This window comes from Triturus cristatus, chromosome 4_2 (assembly GCF_964204655.1).
Source record: "Triturus cristatus chromosome 4_2, aTriCri1.1, whole genome shotgun sequence".
NCBI classification, from domain to species: domain Eukaryota; kingdom Metazoa; phylum Chordata; class Amphibia; order Caudata; family Salamandridae; genus Triturus; species Triturus cristatus.
In genome coordinates, this window is record NC_140586.1 from 629,862,273 (window position 1) to 629,884,974 (window position 22,702).

At 45.0% G+C, this 22,702-nt stretch overlaps 1 protein-coding gene across 3 annotated transcripts in view; it reads left to right on the plus strand.

Moving 5' to 3' along the window:
* DEPDC1 (DEP domain containing 1) overlaps positions 1-22,702 on the plus strand; it is a 425,665-nt gene that overhangs the window by 398,392 nt on the left and 4,571 nt on the right. The gene's annotated exons all lie outside the window — the stretch shown is intronic.

Below are 22,702 nucleotides of genomic sequence, written 5' to 3' on the forward strand. Positions count from 1 at the left end.
CTCATATTGAATTTGCTTTAAAAGCATTTGTAGTCTCCGCCAACCATCAGAAAAAGTCTTCCTCAGAAAAGGTGCAAACAATGGGTGAAAAACGTGAAAAAAAAGTTGTGCAACAATCTAGGACTTATGAAATTCCAGTCAGACTTGCTGCTCCAATCCCTAAAGACTAAACATCTAGTCTTTTTAGAAAGGCCCTCTTCCACAACCATTCTGTCAACTGGCACATCTCAAAGTCTATTGTCAGTGCCCCTTTGTCGACTTGCAAGAAACCACTGCCGCTGATAAGGCACTCATAGATGGCAGCACCTTTGCAGTCTCTTAGAGCAGCGTTTCCCAAACTGTGAGTCGCGCCCCTCTGGTGAGTCTTGGGTGTAACTGGTCTCATTTGCTGGTTCTCCAAAGATCGAGGTCCAATATCAGGCTATGTCTTCTGTCAAATTGCTGCTTATTCTTTACTTTTCGCTCTCTGGCTCCAAAGTGAGACGTTTGTAAAGTGAATTATGTTTCCCTTTTACTGGAGTACAGGGAGTGTGGAAAAAAAGGGCTGTAGGATGCCTTTTGAATTTTTTTTTTTATAACACACAACAAAATATCAATACCTGTAAATGAGCTGTATGCGTGTGTATGTATGTATGTGTGTATATATATATATAGATAGATAGATAGATACATAGATAGATACATAGATAGATACATAGATATATATACATAGATATATATACATAGATATATATACATAGATATATATACATAGATAGAGAAATAGATGTGTGTGTGTATATATATATTATCTACTGGCGGTCGCCAGTAGATAGTTATAGTTAGGACCACATTTCCATAGGATAAGCATTTTTTGATGTGCTTATTACTTTGGCGTCGTTTGCAAATTTTTTCAGATCAGTTTCTATCCTGAAAGTTTGGGGGTGATTCGTGAAGGGGGGGCTGAGAAAAAAGGGGGGTCCCAAAACTTGTTTTCTCCATGCAATTTCCATAGGAAACTTTAGACAAGGCTACAGGTCAAACTGCTGGACGGAATTACGCCAAATTTGGCAGGGAGAAAGGTCTAGGTCCAGAAAGCACACTTTTGTTTAAATGGGGTAAGTCCGTTCAGTAGTTTTAGAGAAATATCAACATTTACAGATGTCGATATTTAAGAATTCTGACATCTGATTGACTGAGGCGTTACGAGCATGAGCGTGCGGCTCATTGGCTGTGAACTGTTTGAAACTAGGAAGTGTTGGCAGCCATTTTGTGACTTAGTTGAAAGGCGTAGGGGGAAAAAAAGAAAATAATTGTATAATAGGGTGTAGTAGGAACACTGTGGTTTTAGATTAAGCAGTCTGTACGGTGCAGAGTAAGGGAGTTTGAATGCTGTGTAGGCCATGAAAATCACGTCCGCAGAACGGTGCGCAGTAATGCGGCAAGGTTGCGTGGGCTCTGGAAATCCTGTCGGGAAAGCAATGCGCCGTATTGCGGCAAGCAGTGTGTAGGGTGCACACACAGGTAGTGTGAATGTGCGGTATTGCAGCAATGTTCAGTAGGCTGTGGAAATCATGTCGGGAAAATAACAATGCGCCTTATTGCATCCTTCCTTTAATATAATGCGCAGTAATGTTTACGTATAATGCGGTGTTCACTTTTATCACGGACAGTGTCGCTTTCTTAGACGAAATGTAATATTATGTGGGAGGGCGTGTTCTGTTCCTGTGCGCAGAACAAAATTAACCTTTAATTGGCTGAGGTGTTCCAACAGCGAGCTCAATGTTCATTGGCTGCGAACCATTGAAAGTAGAAGTGTTGCCAGCCATTTCCTCCCCGTCCGCGGAGAAGCAGGGACATCTGATTGGGTAACATGTTCCAAGCATGACCTTCCCAATCTTAATGTTCATTGGCTGTAAACCATTGAAAGTAGAAGTGTTGGCAGCGATTCCCTCCCCCTCTGCGGAACACCATGGACATTTTATTGGCTAAAGAGTTCCGAGTACAAGTTTGCTCATTATTGGCTGAGAACGATTCACTGTTGTGAACCATTTTGTGATGCACTTCAATGAAGTACGGGAAAACAAAGTAGTAGCGGGGAGGGTAGAAATCACTATTAACTCTGTACAGTGGTCACAAGGTGGTGGACAGGGATTGTGAAGGCAAAAATTGTTTTTGATATATTTTAAGGGCCATTTATATAATTGGTGTGGGGTGTACAAATCACAGCGGGAAAATAGGTGTGTGTTGCGGTCTTCTTTTTATTAAGTTTGCGGGTGGGATACTTCCCAGGAGCACTATTTACTTATAATGTGGTGTTTACTTTTCTGAGGGGGAACAGTGGTTGCGCAGCAAAAGTCTCGGTTTGAAGCAGTTTTTATTAAGCAATTACAAATGTACATTCTTCGGAAACTGAAGCTGTATATATCAAAGGGGTGACAAATAAAAATGCAATTCATAAAATATCCCTTAAGCGTGGCCACACCCTTCCTTTTTTGTCTGCTATAGTTTGTAAAAATGTTGCCCCATATTCTTCATAATATAAGAGGGCATGAGTTACTTTTAGATAAAGTAGAAGAAAAGTGCTACAAGAAACACTCCCGCACTAAATCATCTCAAGTCACAAGAACAATAACAAGTAAAAAACAGTTAAACACAAAAGACTTTATATTACATAGAAATGTACGCTTTATCATTTTTTACAATTTCTATTCTGTAGAATTCAGGAAAGTTCTGTCGTAGTGCTTAGAGGTCGCTCACTGCTCCGCTAACAAATCACATACTCTTTTAAGAATATATAGGATAGTAGTACAATAATGTACACTACTGGTCCTATATATTCTATAGGGAGAAGGTGAATAGGAACCGCAACAGAGAAAAATAGAAATGCAAAAAATCAGAAATGTAGGGTTTATCAAAGGTATTCACTAAAAGTATGCAAACTATCTTTTTTAAACTGAAATTTCGAAAAATATTCTCACTGTAAAAATATCTGATCAAGTAAGTTATAAAGGTCAGTAAGCTGTATTTCAGATGGTTTACTCCTGGCGGCGACAAATTTCCAATTCCTGTTGTGTGAAAATATCACACTCTATTACAATATACAGCGTGTCACTGATGCCACACGAAAAGGAAAATAAATTCATGAATACAAAACAAGATCAAGAACGAAATACTTTCCAGGGATTAATATGTTCAGAGCTTCTTTTCTCCGGGACTTCGAAGTCTTTCATCTTCGTGCCGACGGGTCATAAACTCCTCTGAGATCATAATGGGTGATTATTATAATATGTATAATCACACTATATGATCCCAAGGGGGAAACAGACTAAGATCCAGAATGCTGACATTACATATAAATCTTTAGTCTTTGCGCCGATGGGTCACCAACACTTCTGAGGTGAAGTAGAGTGTCAATATTCTAATATAGAAAGTCACACTATATGAGTTCAAAGGAGCCAGAAAAGGAACAATGTTTGCTGTATTCTGTCTGTTTCTGAAAACAAGCTGCTGACGTTACATATAAATGGCAAAACAACCAATAACACTTTAAATACAAGTGTTTAAATATTGACAAATAGCTACGTATTATAAATATCTACTATGCCATAGTCAAACAACTTACAACTCTGGATTATGTTTTGTGGCCGCAAAAGAAGAATCCGACTCTAGAAAAGAGCACCTGCATCACTGAATGGACACGCGTAAATAACTCGCAAAAACAAAACTAATCAATCAACGGGTGTGGTTTATATACTTTTTGGTTATTGAGTAGTCTATGGAAAGAAGATGCGGCTCCGCCCATTTAGATGTCACGTTTTACAGTTGACACGTGCTCACGTTTTAATAGTTTAACTTGTGCACGTGTTCGGAAAAGTTACAAAATGTGAAGCGGTAAGGGTTTCGCTTTTGATCCGAACACGTATAAGGTCCATAATATGTGCATACGTTGGAGAGCTTAAAAGCTGTTACCCAGTAAACCGTGTCATTTCCATTCTCAGGACTAAAAACATCTATTAATTGCCGTAATTCTAAATAGAAGACATAAAAAAAATATCGTTCAGAATAGAAGGGAAAAAAAGTGCTAATATTTCTCATCACTATGGTTTTAAATTTAAAAAATGCGAGCATTTGTAAAGCGTACAGCTACCCCCGAAAAGGTGTGCCCGTGCTCGGGGGCGTCGGAAAGATTAAGGAAGGTGTTGCCCACAGTGACATAGTTGTGGGCTAACGTGCCACTGGAGCCTGAAATCAAACTGTAAACGCTGTTGAAGTTGGGTATCATAGCTGCCTTTCGGGCTGGGCTGTTCCCATGAGGCACAGGGTCAAGACTGATTTGCATATGGCTGGGTTCAAACTGGCATGGAATGGTGTGCAAAAAAACAATGGATTTAGGCCCAGATCTCTGTACTGGGGTGGATTTATGACATTGTTCTGCATCTGTCCAACTGTTGTTTTTGCATCATAGCTGCTGCCTCACACTTTTTCCACACTTGTAGGTTAATTAGTGCTAATTAAGTTTTAAACATTGTTAAATTACAACTCATAACAGACTACTGTTACAGTTAGTTTTTCACTACAAAATGTTTGCACGTCTTTTTAAAATGTACTTAAAAACCATATAGGTTTCAGGGACATTGTAGTTAGAAATTAGCATTTATATAACCTTTGAAATTCACTGAAAAAACCATAGGATATACAGACGTTATAGTTAGAAATTAACATTTAAAAAACCTTTGAAATTCACAGAAAAAAAACATAGGTTTCAGGGACGTTTTAATTACACTTCACTCGAAGAGAACCATAGAAATTCCACCATTATAGTTAGTTCAGCTAACTATAACTCGCGCCCCCGCAATGCACTACTCATGATGTCCCATATTACATCATTCATGGCATGGTCGGTGACATCACTGACTTCTCAAATTACATCACTGATGACATCATCCACTGACTGAGTTTCTGTAATTTTTAAATATGTTTTATATATATATATTCCTAGATGTATTGAAGAATGAGTGGGTGTATAAGTGTCTGGATGGAGGGTTTAGCACGTGTGTGACTGATTGTATAAGTGAGTGATTAAATGTGTCTTACTGAATGCATGGGATAGTGACTAAACTGTGTGAATGTCTGTATCTGTCTGTTGTTGTGTAAGCTGCTACACGGGTTGGTCAGTAGCTACATGAGTGTTTATATTGGTTATTGATTGTTTGCCTGAGTATTTGTATGGGAGACTGAGTGTGTGGGTGGGTTGGAGGTGTGTGACTGCATAGATGTGTGAGTGGTTGATTCACTGGGTCTATGGGTTCAAGAGTGCATGTGGAAACAGCTGTATGGGTGGGTGAGTGGGTGTGTTAGTGAGTGAATGGATGTGTCAGTGGTACATGTGTGAGAACTACATATGTAAAAGGCAGTATATGTGAGTGATGGTGTATATAAATAACTATATGAGAGTGAGTGATTTTGAGTGTGGCTGTATGGATGAGTGTGTACTTGTATCAGTGATTATATAAGAGATTAAGTATGCGTTAGTATCTGTATGAATTAGTGAGGTGGTGTGTGTATAACTATATAGGTGAGTAAATGGGAGTGTGATTCTTTGCATGACTGACTAGGTGTGTGTGTAACTCCATGGATGAGTGGCGGTGTGTGTCTCTGAATAGGTGTATGAGTGCATATGATAGTGTTGTATTGATGAGTGACTGCATGTATAAGTGATTGTATGGGTGAATGAGTGGATGTGTGTGTAGACCTAGGAATCAGTGAGTGTGTATGTAGTAACTGGTTTTGGTGTCTCGATGGTTTCGAAAATGGTAGTCTGTATTTTACAGTGGGTGTATCAAAGGTTATATTAGACTGTGAGGAGGTGCATCAGATTTTCACGTGGATGATATCAGTGAGGTCATTTGAGATGTCATCAGTAATGTCACTGAGCATGCCATGAATGATGTAATATGTGACGTCATGAGCAGTGCTTTGCGGGGGCGCGAATTATGGTTAGCTGAACTAACTAGAACGGTGGAATTTCTATGGTTTTGTACGAGTGAAATTTCCAGCTAACTAGAACGTCCCTGAAACCTATATTTTTGTTCAGTGAATGTGTGTATGTATGTATATATATATATTTACTGAAAAAAACCATAGGTTTCAGGCCTGATTTAGTTAGGAATTAGCATTTAAAAAACCTTTGAAATTCACTGAAAAAACCATAGGTTTCAGGCCTGATATAGTTAGGAATTAGCATTTACAAAAACCTTTGATATTCACTGAAAAAACAATAGGTTTTAGGGGTGTTATAGTTAGCTGGACATTTCACCCGAACAAAGCCATTGAAATTCCTCCGATATAGTTAGTTGTACTAACTACATCTCGCGTGCCCGCAATCCACTGCTGATGATGTCACATATTACATCATTCATGACATGGTCAGTGACATCACTGATGACATCATCCAGAGAATGTGGTTTGGTTCGTTATTTAAATATGTATTATATATATATAGCAATTTGCATTGAAGAATGGATATATAAATATCTGGATGAAGGATTTAGTAGCAGTGTGATTGACTGTTTACTTGACTAATTTATAGTGTCTCACTAAATATATTGGATAGTGACTAAACTGTGTGAATATCTGTATCACTTTGTCAGTCGTTGTGTAAACTGCTGCACTAGTTGGTTACTAGCTACGTGAAAGTCTATATTATTTATTGATTAGTTAACTGACTATTTGTATGGGAGAGTGAATGTGTGTGTGGTTCGGTGGGGGGGGGGGGTGTGACTACCCAAAGATGTGTTAATAGTTGATTCAGTAGGTATATGAAGTTAAAACTACATGTTATAACAGTTGTTTGGGTGAGTGAATATCTTTATGGGTGTGGCGATGAGCAAATATGTCTCAATGGTACATGGCCAACAAACTAGAAAAATAAAAGCCAGTGTATGTGTCAGTTGTATATACATAAGTATACATAACTCAGTGATTGTATGAGTGACTGTATGGATAACTGTATAGTTGTAATAGTGATTTTAAAACACACCAAGTATGAGCTATCATCTATATGAATAGATGAAGTGGTGTTTTTATAAGTGTATAGATAAGTAAAAGTAAGTATGATCCATTGTTTGCATAAGTGAGTAGGATGACTTCATAAGTGATTAGAATGTGTGCTGGTGTGTAATGTCGATATAGGTGTATAAGTATATTTGATAGTGTTATATTGATCATTGACAGCATGTATGAGTGAATCTATAGGTAAGTGATTAGATGTGTGTATAGATCTAGGAATCACTGAGTGAGTGTTTAGAAACTTGCATTGGTGGGTCAATGGTTTTAAATCTGGCACTCTCTATTTTACAATGAGTGATGAAAGGTTATACTAGTGTATGATGAGGTGTATCTGATTGTCACATGGATGATGTCATCAGTGATGTCATTTGAGATGTCATCAGTGATCTCACTGACCATGTCATGAATGATGTAATATGCGACATCATCAGCAGTGGATTGCGGGCGCGCGAGATATAGTTAGTACAATTAACTATATCGGAGGAATTTCAATGGCTTTGTTCGAGTGAAATGTCCAGCTAACTAGAACACCCCTTAAACCTATTGTTTTTTCAGTAAATTTCTAAGGTTTTTTAAATGCTAATTCCTAACTATATCAGGCCTGAAACCTATGGTTTTTTCAGTGAATTTCAAAGGTTTTTTAAATGCTAATTCCTAACTATATCAGGCCTGAAACCTATGGTTTTCAGTGAATTTCAAAGGTTTTGTAAATGACAATTTTTAATGTATTTATTGTTATACTGATTATTTTGATACTGATTTACTACATTGTTTAAACTGTTTATTTTTAGATATTTTATTTTTTTAATTAATTATACATTACAATACAAAATATACTTTCTCAGAATGAATTACTTTAGTTTAAATACTTTGCAAATAGGCAATAGACTTTTAAGTACAGTAGTTACAGTTGTTGCAATGGGCAACACAATTTCAAACACAAAGCAACATTGAGCTCAATGTGAATTTTTAGTCAAATGCAATTAGTTACTTTATGGATTACTTTTCTAACCACAGGACTGGATGCTAGATGCAGTCCTTGGACATCTCCTGTAAACAGTTGAGTAAAAGCGTTTGTTACAGTAGTGATTGTTAAGGATTATTATTGTATTTTAAAAGTTGACACTTAGAAATGTTTTCACATAGAATCACCAATGTTATCCTTTGGCAGAAAATTCACTTAGCAGGTAAGTAGTGTTATCGTTACTTTTTCTTACTCAGTGGTGGATCCTGGATCCAGCACAGGTGAATCTCCTGTAAACAGTTGAAAGAATGTATTTAAGTCATACAGACTATTTTTTAGGAATATTTTTAGTTTGTGAAAATAGACACTTAGAAACTTTTCTACTTAAAAGCACACAATGGATTCCTATGGAAGGACATACAAGTTACTAGTAAGTACGCTTAGAATTACTTTTCAGGGTCAGTGCTGGTCTAAAAGATGCAGCACTGGCTTCTCTCCTGAGAGCAGGTGAGTAAATCGGAATTCGTAGTATGACTGATTTTAGAGGAATATTTGTACAATGGTAAAGGAAGAGGGTGGGGCCTGAGGTGACGTGTGCAAACACGCCCTGTGGTGCGTTTTAAGTTGGGGAATTAATTCCTCTTCAATCCTGCGGTCCTCTGGAGGCCAACTAGCCCACCAGGTACCTCCAGTATGCGTCAGGGAGCTGCGTTGCAGAGCGGTGTTCAGAGGCCACGCCCCTTTTTACAACACTCTGCAACGCAGCTCCGTGGTGCTTCCTGGAGGTACCTAGTGGGCTAGTTGGCCCCTAGGGGACCTCTCGATTGAAGAGAAATTAATTCCCCAACTTAAAACGCGCCACGGAGTGTTTGCACGGTATCACCTCAGGCCCCGCCCCCTACCTTCACCACTGTGCAAACGCGCCCCGTGGCGCGTTTTAAGTTGGGGGATTAAGTCCCCTTGAATCCTGAGGTCCCCTAGCGGCCAACTAGACCACCAGGTACCTCCAGTAAGCGCCACGGAGCTGCGTTGCAGAGAGGTGTAAAAAGGGGCGTGGCCTCATTACACGTCTCTGCAACGCAGCCCCCTGGCGTATACTGGAGGTTCCTGGTGGGCTAGTTGGCCCCCAGGGACTCCCAGTATTCAAGGGGAATTAGTTCCCCCTCTGCAAACGCGCTGGGGGCGCGTTTGCAGAGTGGTGTAAGGAGGGGGTGTGGCTGTGTAGCCCCCCTTCTTTTTCCATTTTTTTGGCCCTGGGGACCCCATCCCCCAGGGCCTGCCCCCAATTTTTGTTTATAAAAAAAAAAAGTGCCCCTCCCGAGGCCATATTTTGCCCCGAGGTCCCCATCCCCCGGGGCATGGCCCTTTTTTGGGTTTTTTTTTTATGGAGGGGAGCTGCGTAGCCCCCCTCTTCTGGACACTTTAAGGCCCCGGGGACCCCATATCCCGGGGCCGGCCATTGGTTATTTTTTTTATTTTTTTTTACTGGGGAGGAGGGCCCCCCTCCCAGGCCACTTATGGCCCCGGGCCCTGGCCTCTGTTGGGGGCCATGGGGGGTCCCCAATCCCCCCCACAGTCCCAGTCACAGTCCCATGCCCGCGTCCTGCCGGAGCCGGCAATGCTTTTCCACATGGGGAGCAGCTAAGATGCTGCTCCCCATGTGGAAAAGCAATCCGCTTTGCTTCATTGAAGCAACAGCAGGTTTCCCTGCTCTCGCTTCAATGAAGCAAAGCAGTTTGCAATGACAGGGCAGGAGCCGCGAGTCATTGCAAACTACAGTGTCCCGGGGTGGGCACCCCGGGACACTGCAGGAGCCGGCCCTGGGGGGTGACGGTCCCCAGGGCCTCTTCAAGACTCCAGGAGGGGGGCCACGTGCCCCCCCAACACTGACAAGTTGCCTGGGGGGTGGCGGTCCCCAGGGCTGGGGGGCCTGAGAGCCCCCCCATCCCAAATAATTTCAAGCCCCGGGGGGGTGGCGGTCCCCGGGGCTGGGGGGGCTGCAAGCCCACCCACCCATTTTCAATAAGCCCCGGGGGGTGGCAGTCCTCGGGGCTGCGGGGGGGCCATGAGCCCCCCTGCATATACTATCTTTGAGCCCCGGGGTGTGGCGGTCCCCGGTGCAGTGTGGGGGGGATTGGTACCCCCCATACACTTGTTTTTAATTCTGCCCCCGGGATTTGGCCTCCCCGCGCCTTTTTCTTTTTTTTTTTTTTTTTTTTTTAATGCTTTTCTTGGCCCTGGGGGTTCTTGTGGGACCCCCCTGAGCAGGCCTAGGGGGTCAGGGTGTTTCTACCCTGCCCCCTTGTCGCCTCTTTCGCGTTTGTTTTATAGGTTTCTTGTGCCTCTGTTCTACCGAGGCACAAGATGGCTGCCAACACTTCCTGATCTGGAGTGTTGACAGCCAATTAGAATACAGCTCGTGCGCGCTGGGTGCGGGGAGGGTGCGCAGATCCTCCGGGGTCATAGATATATCTATGATTTTACTATTGATTTTCTCAGCAACTACTGAACGGATTTACACCATTTTAGCAAAAGGCACGAGTCTGAACTGAGGACTACCTCTTTGCCAAATTTGGTGTAATTCCGTTCAGCAGTAAGGGCTGTAGCTGCATCAACAGGTCCTATGGGAAAATGCATGGGGAAAACGTGTTTTGGGACCCCCCTTTTTTCTCGGCCCCCGCTTGACGGATCACCGTGAAATTTTCAGGATAGGAGCGGACCGGAGCTGGCCAAAAGTTTGGAAAATTTCGCGAAGATTCGTCTATCGGCGCCAACGTTATTCCAAATAGAATGTTGCGGATTTCCTATGGAAAATGGGTCCTAACTATGTCTACCTACTGGCGACCGCCAGTAGGTAATTCAGCAGTTAGGAAAGCAAAAATGAAGCCCACTTTTTGGTTTTAATTGTGGAGTGTGCTGGAAACAAAGATTTTAATAGAATCAAAACAAATCAAGACACTTCACTTGATGATGTACAAATGGTAAATATTCATAGAAACCATTCTTCACACATCATTTGTGTGGTATAGAGTTTTATCACAAAAATTGTGTGCGCAAATTTAATGGCTATTTCACTTGAAAATACGCTGTCCGTGAGTGGCCATGCGCTACCACATGTTTTTGTTACATTAAAAAATCCTGTCCATTAAAGGTAGGTGGGTCGTGAAAGTTTGTAGTTATAAAAATTGGGTTATGGTTCTAGAAAGTTTAGGAAGCACCATCAAAGAAAGTGGCTTGTGCCTCCTCTGCCGAGTACATCAGCCCATCCCAAGAAATAGGACTGACTTTGAAAACCAAGGAATCTTCCAACAATCCTGTAACAAGATTGCAGTTCCCAGGCTCAATCCTGCATGCTCAACAGCTTGGCCGAGAATAATGAACTCTTTGTCTCATATTGTGTTTAGCTTCAGATTGTGATTCCCTGTGTTGCTGTTATCACCATTCTGGTCCTCCATTTCTTTCTTGTTTCCAGAAGAAACCCCGGAGGCATGTGCTTTTGAGACTGGCTTCACCATTATCTGATTTGCTGGCTGCTGTTCATGTTCCGCCCAGAAATCTTTTGTGTAATAGCTCCTTGCTAAAACTGGTGTGACTGCCTGTCAGTAGCTTGTGACTGCTGAAGAGGAGCTTGAAGGTGTGTTGGGAGCTTCCATGGGAGAAGAGATAAAGTTATGAACACCCAGTGCTATGTAGTGCCCCTGAGAGACCATAAATAAGAGCAAATCCATAGAGATGAAAGACTTTTGGCACAGTGGACAAAAGCAGACTGGTCTCAACAGACAGAACTCATTTAAAAACGCTTCCCTTTGATGAAGCTCTCAGGCAACATCACTAAGATTCTGACATTGAAGCGAGAACCAAATACGAAAGGTTGCATAAAGAAACTCTACTTGAAAGAATGTCAGTCAAAGAGGGAATCAATACATTCTATAGTTCCAGGTTCAAGGATAAGGCCTCCGGAAAGGATTCGCCAATATGCATCGATTGCTACGGGCAACATATTTTGAAAGGGCTAAGAGAAGTCCTTGACTAAAACTAAAAACTAAATGCCTTAAAAGCCGAGGAGCAGCAAAGGTTTTCTGGGGTTTTCAAGGCTGAGAAGAAAGAGGACCCCTCCCTTTGAGATAGCTAGCTTTATGAAAAAGAAAATAATGTTTAAGAGGGCTTTTGCTGCAGACATATTACTCAGTATTTTAGAGAACAAAAGTCTGAGGGACACGGAGAACCAATTGGACATCCTGAGAAGAATACACCCCCAGTAATTCTGGAAGAGATGGAGGGTCAAGAAAATACGGGTACAGAAAAGTACCTAATTTAGCACCACAGGTTAAGGAATATGATGGTGTGTGACAGTCAGTAAAAGGAGGAGTAAATATAGCATAAAGTGTAAGTTGACGTCCCTACAGGAGAAATTTACAGCCTACTAGGCCATCCCTACTTGATAAATCAATCTGTCAACGGGTGGTCAAAGGTCACATACGGAGTCCAAATTGAGGGAGAACAAGTCTTATCTGAGACTTTGTCTCCAACTCATAAGAAATTAAAACATTAAAGCATTGTTAGCCACACAAAGAATAGAACTATTAGTCCTCATCTCCGGGTCCTCAATACACTGAGACACATATGGAATCACACACTTGTGGCTACTTCAGAAAGGAAGTGGGTGCATTGACAGGCTGCTCAAGGTACGCTATCAAAAACAGTAATGGAATGTTGGTTCTGTCGGGTACAGAATTGCTTTAGCACATAATCAATAATAAACATTTAGGGAAAGAAATAAAATTGCTCAATAACTTTATCAATCAAGAAATCAGTAAAGAAAAGAACACACCAATTATGAATAAATAAAAAAATAATTTATTGAAAGCGTAATCATTTTTTTCTTGTGTTCTTTTTACATTTTGGAATGTAGAAATAACATATTACAGCAGTCACAAGCAATCAATTTTCTTTTTGAAAAAACGGCCCAAGGGTGATGAAGTGCAGAAAAGTGCAGGACATGAGTGAAATATATACAGTGCTGTACAAATTGTTTCTAAAATGCTTATTCAGAAAACATCCGTCCCTAATTATATGAATCTCCAGTCCAACTGGGACGTCGACGTTTCGACCCAGAAGAGTGTGTGAAGGAAATGTCGTCACGGTGGGTCTTCAGACAAGGGGGACACGGGGACAGCCGGAAGGACGGTTATGGATACCAAAGGAGGTCTTCAAGGATTGATCCACCGTAGGTTGGATTCCAGTAGATGATAGGAGTAAATCACATCAGCGGACGGTAAGGCACTGATAAGTTGCTCTCTCGGTGCGGCTCACTAATTTCTTACAATTACCTTGTCGTAATCTCTCTACCCAGCTCATTTTTTGTAGTGTCCTCCTCTGTGAAGGGAACAATCTTGTCCTCCAAGATATATTCAAAGAATCCAATTGTCTTAAACTAGAAAAGGGAAAACAAATCTACTAATCCAGACATCTCACGGCCAAACAAGCTAACACCCTAGTAATCATGGTAACCTAAGATTAATAGCATTAGCTCTTTTTTTATGGCTGTGCCTCCTTAGCTCTATTCTCATGGACAGTAAATATACACTCTGCCCGAGGAAAGAAGTAACTGACCAAAAGGTACTGGACCTGCAAGACACTGTAGTATGCAGCACCAAGTTTTTATATTTAAACATGTGACCCAGGAGAAAGGTCCTTGGCTTGGTTTTGAGGACACCATTCTTATACGGTGTATTGGAAGTCCAAAATAGGCACACCCACCCAAAATCCACTGTCTTCTATTCACAAGCTCAGACCCCTCTCTTCCTTCAGTCACCAAAGGACTTTTTTGACTTTTAAGGCAAGGTCCTTTTTTTGCCCTAATACTCCATTCAGTGCCTCCTCTCTCTTGACCACCCAGTCAAAGATGGGTCTCTTGAGTGTGAAATTCACATTAATCCCTTAGACTTCGATGGAGGCAAATAATTCCTAATTAGTCAGAGCGTGAGCATCAGTCACTTCTCCATTGCAGAAGAGGGGCGTATGCCAATTAGTGCTTTATGTTCCTACAAATTACAAATGGAGAGGGTAAGAGATAAGGAATAGCTATATTTAACTGTATAATGAGGTCTACTACCCGCCTAATGCTTACTCTTCTTCCAATTGTATTGATCCTATTATTATTCCCTCACACTCTGGGTAATCTATTTAAAATTCCTGCGGATGGGGACCCAAGTTTGTTTTGCTAGAACTTGGTGGTTAACCACTGCAAGTGTGAAACATATTGCTTTTAATCCTGGTGAAGCTTTTCTGCCATGTTTTATGTTATTTTGCTTTCATGCTTTACCTGTACTGTACTCGCTAATGTACACTTATATTATTTGCTCCACTTTTGTTGTGCAATGTGGTGCCGAAGAGGATGCTGAATATTTTCTATCAGTTCTCTATTGTCCCTACCATTACTTAGCGTTTTGTAAAGATGGTGACACAAGAGAATTCGGAGAACTATTGCTAGAAACTAAATGCAGATGTTCTTTTTATTTGATCAAAAGATCGAAATCTACCCCCCTTGGACCACCTCAGACCCAGAGCCCCAGTTTGTTTTTGGAACTCATTTATTTTAGAGAGTCACTTAATTCTGTTGGCTGGAAGTTAAGTCTCAACTGCTATTCACAATTGAAGGTAGGTAGTACAAAAGGGCATGCAGTTCCACTTTTAGGTCTTGGCTCCTTTCAGGCGCACATGCGCTGTCTCGAAAAGGGACCTGTTGTATGTACTTTAGGGGTTTCAGTCTGCCCATGTGCCTGCCATTTGCTGGCTCCCTCATCTCACAATTATTCGTTCTTCCCATTTGCCCATGGCATGCATGCCTCTTCTCCCGTCTTTAGCCCTCCCCAACAGCAGCGAGCATTTACTGCTTAACATACGCAGGGGCTATTTTAAAGCATTGTTTAAGAACTACTTTATTACTTTAAAAGCGCTTTTCACGAGATCTACTGTTTTTACTTACACCATTCCTTGTTTCCCGCTCGTGCTGCCTCTTGCCGCTCACAATCCCTCGGTTTTCTCGCTTACCGTTCTTTCACTGTCTGTTGTATCCTTTCTGTATCCCTTTTTTTTTTTTTTTTTTGCAGTTTTGTTGTAGCGCTAACTCAACCCGAAGGGATTGGAGCACTTTACATGAGCACATTACGCAGATGCATTAGTTTCTTGGTAGCCCCAGGTAGATTAATTGATTTGATCAGAATCACAGGATGTTTAGCGGACACCAAGATTCAAACATGGTTTCCTAGCTTCAAAGTCAGAAACTCTGTGCGTTGCGCCACATCCTCTCTCCAGAAGTTGTACAGTTATCAGTAGAGACCTAGTTTTCACAGGGGTCATCGCGTGCCTTTTCTTTCTGCTGTTAATCACGCTGCACTTTTTTCCCCCTTAGGGATACTTTGTTCTTGAATCTCCAAAAAACACACACATGACGCATATTAGTTTGAATCCGTTCTAAACAGGCAAATGCTATCTTTATCGTTGAATAGCAATCTGGTGATTTTTTGCATTTTTGCTTCGAACACTATATTACCGATGAACCAAATTTCAAGCCCCGGTCATTTCGCTTGTTTTCTGTAAGATCCCATGTACGACATTGAAATAAATATTTCTAAACCCTGATGGCACTTTCCTCAGTCTCTGCCTTCGCCTGACCTGGCTGCACAGATCCTTTGCACCCTTTGGGCTTGCGCTTTCGAAGGCCCAGCAGCAGCACCTAAGGAAGGTCGGAGCTTGACAGAGGAACCCCCAGAATCCTGTTTTATCTGTGTGCATGTTGATTCCCCTACAACACCTATATGTGTTAATGGGGGGCCTCTTGGTTGATTGTGGTATTTGTTCCATATATAAATGAAGTGCATTGTCGGATGTTCAAGTAAGCAGGAGCCCCTTTGCGGCAAACATCAGTTTTATGTCAGGTAATCCTAGACATATGTACTTTGGCTTTATTTAGGAGGGAGGTCTTGGAAGTATATTTTACATTTCATTCGACAATCACAGCTTTATATACATATAGTGCTGCATTAAACTCCTTATTTAACATTTATCTAACTTTTATCTATCCATCTGTATGTCTGTATATCTATCATCTATATTTCTGTATGTCTATTTTTTATCAATCTATCTTTTATCCATCTGTTATCCATCGTTTCTCTTTCTAGATATCTTTCATCTAGCTAGGCATCTTTTAGCTATTCATTCATTTTTAAGTCACTTAAACACTTACTGTTGCATGTCCTCCCAGATTTTAAGCAGCGCTTTAAAAAAAAAAAAAAAAAATGTTTTATTTCCAATGGTATTGGAGCTCTCGTTCCGTCCTCCATCTCTCAGTGTTATTACAAGCTGATTGTATTGGAGTGCTTTCAGTGCTCACTAGTTACAAACCACAAGAACACATTAATTGTCGTAGGCAGGGGTAAGGGTTCGTGTTGTGCCCAAAATCAAGAATTGTTCAGCAGACCCCGAGATTTGAACCTGGTTCCCTATTCCCCTTGGCGGCAGCTCTGGCTGTTACACCACAATTTCACTTCTAAGCTCTTCAACTGTTTCTCACTATCACTTCCACATTTGTTCAGCAAGAACCTGTCCACACCAAACAAGCATTGGCAAAGTTAATAGATCTTGGCAATGCCCAAGCTATTAGCCGTGACAATGTGAATGTCTTTTAGCCGTGATGTCTAGCCGCACAGCTGCTGTTCAGCATGGCTGATAGTCAGTGAAAAAAGCGCTATGATGCAGCGAGTGCAGGCCACGTCATAGCGCTTCTTTGTGCTGGGAGGGGCTTGACAATTACCTCAATATTGGGGGGCGAATAGATTGTGTGTCGGCTCAACATCCTGTGATTCTGGGATTTCTGTAACTTTCAGCCATAATGAATAGCAGATGTGCTGATTGACAACATGGCTAAAAGACATTCACATTGACAAGGCCAAAAGATTGGGCATTGAAAAGACCTATTGACTTCGCCAATGCTTATTTTCTATGGTGTGTGAGTAAATTTGTATTAAAGTGCTCCGTTACCTGGATAACAAAGCATATAAAAATGTAACGTTTTTTCTGTAGTAGGGGATCTCTGTGTATAGTCATAATCTAGTGAATAGTCCCGCCCATGTGCGCGGACCCCGGAGCAATAAAAAATAATCTCTAAAAGGTGACAAATCATGCAGACCTGCATACACCTTTAAGAGAGAATTTAATTTAAAGACAGATAATGCAGCCTATACCCACAGGCTACACTGTCCAGTACTTCAACTAGAATTCCACCAAAATCCACAAACAGCACTGCCTGTCCAGTTTTTCTCCACATAGGAAAAAACCCTTCCTCTACCAGCAAAAGCCTCTGGAATGATAGAGAGGAAGGAGTGGACAGACAAGCCCCATAGGCTGCCATTATGTGGCTTGGAACAGGATACTGTGCCTTTAAGAAAACTTTCCAGTTTTCCAGAACTTTCCCCAGTATCCCAGAATGCCCAGCAGGTCCCATTTACTTTCAGTTCTTTTTTCCGGCTCCTGCTAGCAGGACCCTGGAGCATTGAGCTCTACCTTTTTCAAGGTTTTCATTGAGATTTTGGCAATTTTTGTCACTTTTTCTTGTGTTTAGTAGCTGGTACTGTCAACATGCCTGGCTTGTTCGACAAGTGCCCGGAATGTGGTCGAAAGAAGGCTAAAACTGACCCACACGAGGTGTGCATAGCTTGCCTTCCCCAGTCCCACGTGCCTGAAAGCTGTACCATCTGCCACTCGTTTTCAGCCAGAACCCTGAGGGACAGGATGAAGAGCAGGCTTCAAGCTCTGGAGGAGCGAAGACTGAAGGCACCAGGTGGGTCTGGAGGGGCTGATTTGGCCCATACTGAGGCCTCTGGGGGGCTCCCCAGGGGCAGGAAGACCAGTAAGCGCTCCCGCTCCCCGTCGACGTCGAGGGCGTCGACGGCGACGTCGAGGAGGATGACCACCGTCTGTTCGCCGTCTCCCCAGGGCTCTGGGGAGAAGCGGCGTCGACGATCGCCGTCGAGGGACCTGAATAGGCCGCCGTCGACTACATCGGCGTCGTCGGCGACGACGCCGTCTTCGGCTGCGTCCAGCGGTCGACGTCGAGAGAAGGCCCGGCGTCGGCGTTCGGCGTCGAGGGATCGCAGCTCGCCGTCGATGAAGAGAAGGAGATCGCCGTCGAGGCGAAGGTCGCCGTCGAGGCGAAGGTCGCCGTCGAGGCGAAGGTCGACGCCGAGGAAGAGATCGACGCCGAGAAGATCGCCGTCGAGGCACAGGTCGACGTCGAGGAAGAGAGAGTCGCCGGGATCGGTGTACTCAGTGGTGTATACCCCGCCTCGGAGGTCTCCGTCGCCTCCTCCTCTCCCACCTCTGCCACCGCCACCTCCTCCACCACCGTCTCCACCTCCTCCACCGCCTCCTCCGCGGCCGCGGACTCTGTCTCCGCCACCCCGGCCTCTGTTGCTGCCAAGCACTCCTGCGGGACTGCCGCCGGTCCCCCCGAGGTCGGTTTCCCTTCCACGGTACCCGACTCCGCCGCAGGGGACCCCGAAGCCACGACGCCCACGGTCGCCTGGACCAGCGAGACCGGCGGACAGGCCTAAGCCGAAGAGGTCGCGCTCCCGCTCTCACAGGAGGCGACGATCGCGGAGCCGAGGGCGATCCTCGTCAGACTCTAGACGACGCCGCAGAAGGTATAGGTCCAGGTCGCGCTCCTCGGACAGGGACCTTTCCCCGACGCTGTCGGACTCCCCGGGGACTAGGGTGTCGCCGGTGGACGACTTGGTCTCGTTCCAGGAGGTGCTGTTGCGAGGGGCTGCGAAGCTGAATATCACGGTGACGGTTCCAACACCCACGACGTCCGTGATATTTGAGACGCTTCATAAAAGACACTTGTCTCGCCCCCTCCTGCCTCTCGTGCCTGGACTGGTGGAACCAGCCTTGGAACTGTTCCTCACTCCCGCAACAGCGAAGGCCGCTCCGTCCAGGCTCATGAAGAAATATAGGGCCCCGGAGTCGGATCCGTCATTCTTGAGAGGGGACCCGAAGCCGGATTCGGTTATCGTGACGGCGGCGAGAAAACAACATGCGACCGCCCCGGCCTCCACGGTGCCACCGGACAAGGAAAGCCGCTGGCTGGACTCTGCGGGCAGGAAGGTGTGTGGTACCGCCGCCACCACGATGAAGGCGGCGAGTGCAGGGGCGTTGTTGGGCCGTTACGACTGGGCCCTGTGGGAATCCCTGCAGCAATATGCGGACCTCCTGCCACGAGACAAGAAGGAGGACTTCTTGGAGACGGTGCGCGAAGGCATGCTGGTTTCTAACCAAACGATCAGCGCAGCAGCGGATATATCGCTATTGGCCGCCCACGCCTACTGTCATGGCGTCCACCAGCGGCGCCATTCCTGGTTGCGCCTGACGTCCCTCAAGCCGGAGGCGCAGCAGAGAGTGGCCAACCTGCCCTTCTCGGGGGAAACCCTGTTCGGGAAGCATGCGGACGATGAAATGGCCCGCATGAAGGCTGAAGCGGAAACCCTGACGGCCGTCGGGTTAGAGAAGGCCGAGAAAAAGAAACGACCGTTCCAGAGGAGGTTCGGGTCGTCGGGCCGAGGGCGTGGGCAGGGCTCGGGACAGCAGCAGCCACAACAGCAGCAGTTCCGCAAGCCCTTCCAGAAGCGCCAGAGGGGTAGAGGTGGCCAGCAGGCTACTACCACAAACAAGGGCCCGGCCGGGTCTCGGCCCTGAGCTGTTACTTCCCCCTCAACCGTTACCCACTCCAGTGGGGGGAAGCATTCGATTTTTTCCGGCAGAGTGGAGAAAAATTACTCAGGACAAGTGGGTGCTGAATATTGTTTGCAATGGATACAGTCTTCGGTTCATCAGCCCGCCTCCAGCGATTCCGCCGGTTAGCTCTCGCTTCCAGCTGTGGGAGCTCCAGGCGGAGGCAGACATCTTGTTGAGAAAAAAGGCGGTAGAAGAAGTACCTTTGTCTCAAAGGGGAAGAGGTCTGTACTCTCGGTTCTTCCTCGTTCGCAAGAAGGACAAGAACGAGTTCAGGCCCATTCTGGATTTGCGACAAGCAAACAAGTGGATTCGCAGAGAGAAGTTTCGCATGCTATCGTTGCACCAGATTTACCCTCAGCTGCAACGGGGAGACTGGCTCTGTGCCATAGATCTACAGGATGCGTACTTCCATGTGCCCATAGCACAGAAGCACAGGAAGTTCCTGCGATTCCAAGTCGGCGCCAATCACTATCAATACACAGTACTGCCATTCGGGCTAAAGTCTGCTCCCAGGACTTTTTCGAAGTGCATGGCGGTGGTGGCGGCACACCTGCGGAGGAACAAGGTGTTTGTCTACCCGTATCTGGACGATTGGCTGATCAAGGCGTCATCCTTCGAGGAAGCGCAAGAACACTTCCGTTGGACGTGTGAGCTCTTGAACAAGCTGGGGTTACACGTCAACATGTCCAAATCGGTCCCATCTCCGGTACAGTGCATACAGTACCTGGGGGCCTCCATAGATACGCGGTCAGCAAGCGTGTCTCCTTCGGAGGAGAGACGGTTATCACTCCTTCGGAAGGCTCAGGACCTCAGGACTGCTCCATCGACGACTGTGAGGAAGGTGTCGTCTCTACTGGGATCGATGGCCTCCTGTATCTTCCTCACTCCGCACGCACGTCTACAGATGCGACCACTGCAGGAGTGCTTGGAGGATCAGTGGGATCAGAAGACAGGCTCTTGGGACGACAAGATCCGACTGTCTCTACATGCTCGTCAGTCTCTGAAGTGGTGGTGTTCGGCGGAAAACCTCCTCCAGGGGGTTCCCTTCCACAAGGACATTCCCACGACGAATGTGGTGACGGATGCTTCTCTCCAGGGCTGGGGTGCGCATTCCGGGGACCTGCAGATTCAAGGGAAGTGGTCTCCTTTGGAATCGACGTACCACATCAATTTCCTGGAACTCAGAGCTGTCTTCCTGGCACTGAAGGCTTTCCTTCCGTCCTTCCAGACCAACTCGCTGCTGATACAGACGGACAATACAACCACGATGTATTACCTCAACAAGCAGGGGGGGTCGAGATCGCGCACTCTGTCGCAGGAGGCGCAGGCGATCTGGCGCTGGCTGCTGGCCCGAGGACTGACGATTACGGCCACGCATCTGCCAGGGGTGCAGAATGCTCAGGCGGACGCCTTGAGCAGGCTGATTCAGGAAAACCACGAATGGGTCATAAACGACGAAGTACTAGGAGAAGTCTTCGCAAGGTGGGGGACTCCAGACGTAGATCTGTTCGCCACCGCCGAAAACAGCAAATGCCGAGACTTCGCATCCAGGTACTACCAGCGGGGGACGCTGGGGAATGCGCTATGGATCGATTGGTCGAACAGCTTTCTGTACGCTTTTCCACCCATTCCCCTGATTCCGGCGGTGCTCATCAAGCTGTCCCAGTCCAGGGCGCGGATGATCCTGATCGCCCCGGAGTGGCCCAGGCAGTGGTGGTTCACGGACCTTCTTCACCGGTCTCTCCTTCCTCACATGCGGTTGCCGTGCAGGCCGGACCTTCTCACGAAGTTCGGGGGGCGGATGGTGCACCCCAACCTCTCGTCTTTGAGTTTGGCGGCATGGCTCCTGAAATAGTGCAATATGGTCATCTGAATCTACCAGACGATTGTATGGACATTCTGAAGGAGTCTAAGCGACCTTCCACTAGGACATCCTATGCTTACAAGTGGAAGAGGTTCTGTATCTGGTGTAAGTCCAAGAACTTTGATCCGACAACATGTAAGGAAGATGTCATCCTTCCATACCTTTTGCATCTGGCGCAGTCTGGCCTTAATTTCCATTCCATTAAGGTTCATCTGGCTGCTTTGACTGCTTACAGGAAGTGCCCTTCACAGACGTCCTTCTTTCAGATTCCTGTGGTCAAGGATTTTTTGGAAGGCTTGAAGAAGGTGTTCCCTCCTGTCAGACTTCCCTCGCCTTCTTGGGACTTGAATGTGGTGCTGTCCAGACTGATGAGAGAGCCTTTTGAACCTATTCACAAGGCTTCATTGCAGCACCTATCCTGGAAGGCGGCGTTCCTAGTGGCCATTACATCGGCCCGCAGGGTGAGTGAACTTCAGGCATTATGTTGTCAAGAACCTTATACTGTGTTTCATGCTGCTAAGGTTGTGATGCGTACTCACCCTAAGTTCCTTCCTAAGGTTATCTCTGACTTTCATGTCAATCAGACCATAACTTTACCTACGTTCTTTCAGAATCCCTCTTCACCAGCGGAAAGGGCTCTCCATTCCCTGGATGTCCGAAGGGTGTTGAAATTTTATCTGGATAAGACCAAGGATATTCGTAGGTCTGACCAATTGTTTGTTAATTATGGCTCAGTCAGGACTGGTCTTGCGACCTCTAAGCAGTCCATCTCTCGGTGGATTGTGTCCTGCATACAGTTGTGTTATCAAAAGGCTAATAAGACCTTAGGGGGTAAACCTAAGGCTCATTCCACCAGGGGCAAAGCTGCCACGACGGCTTTGCTGCGTAATGTTCCGATTGCGGAAATCTGTAAGGCGGCCACTTGGAAGTCGGTCCATACCTTTGCTGCGCATTACTGTCTGGACACGGATGCCAGGGCAGATGCTCAGGTTGGGCAGGCTTCGCTGCGAAATTTGTTCGCACAGTAGTGG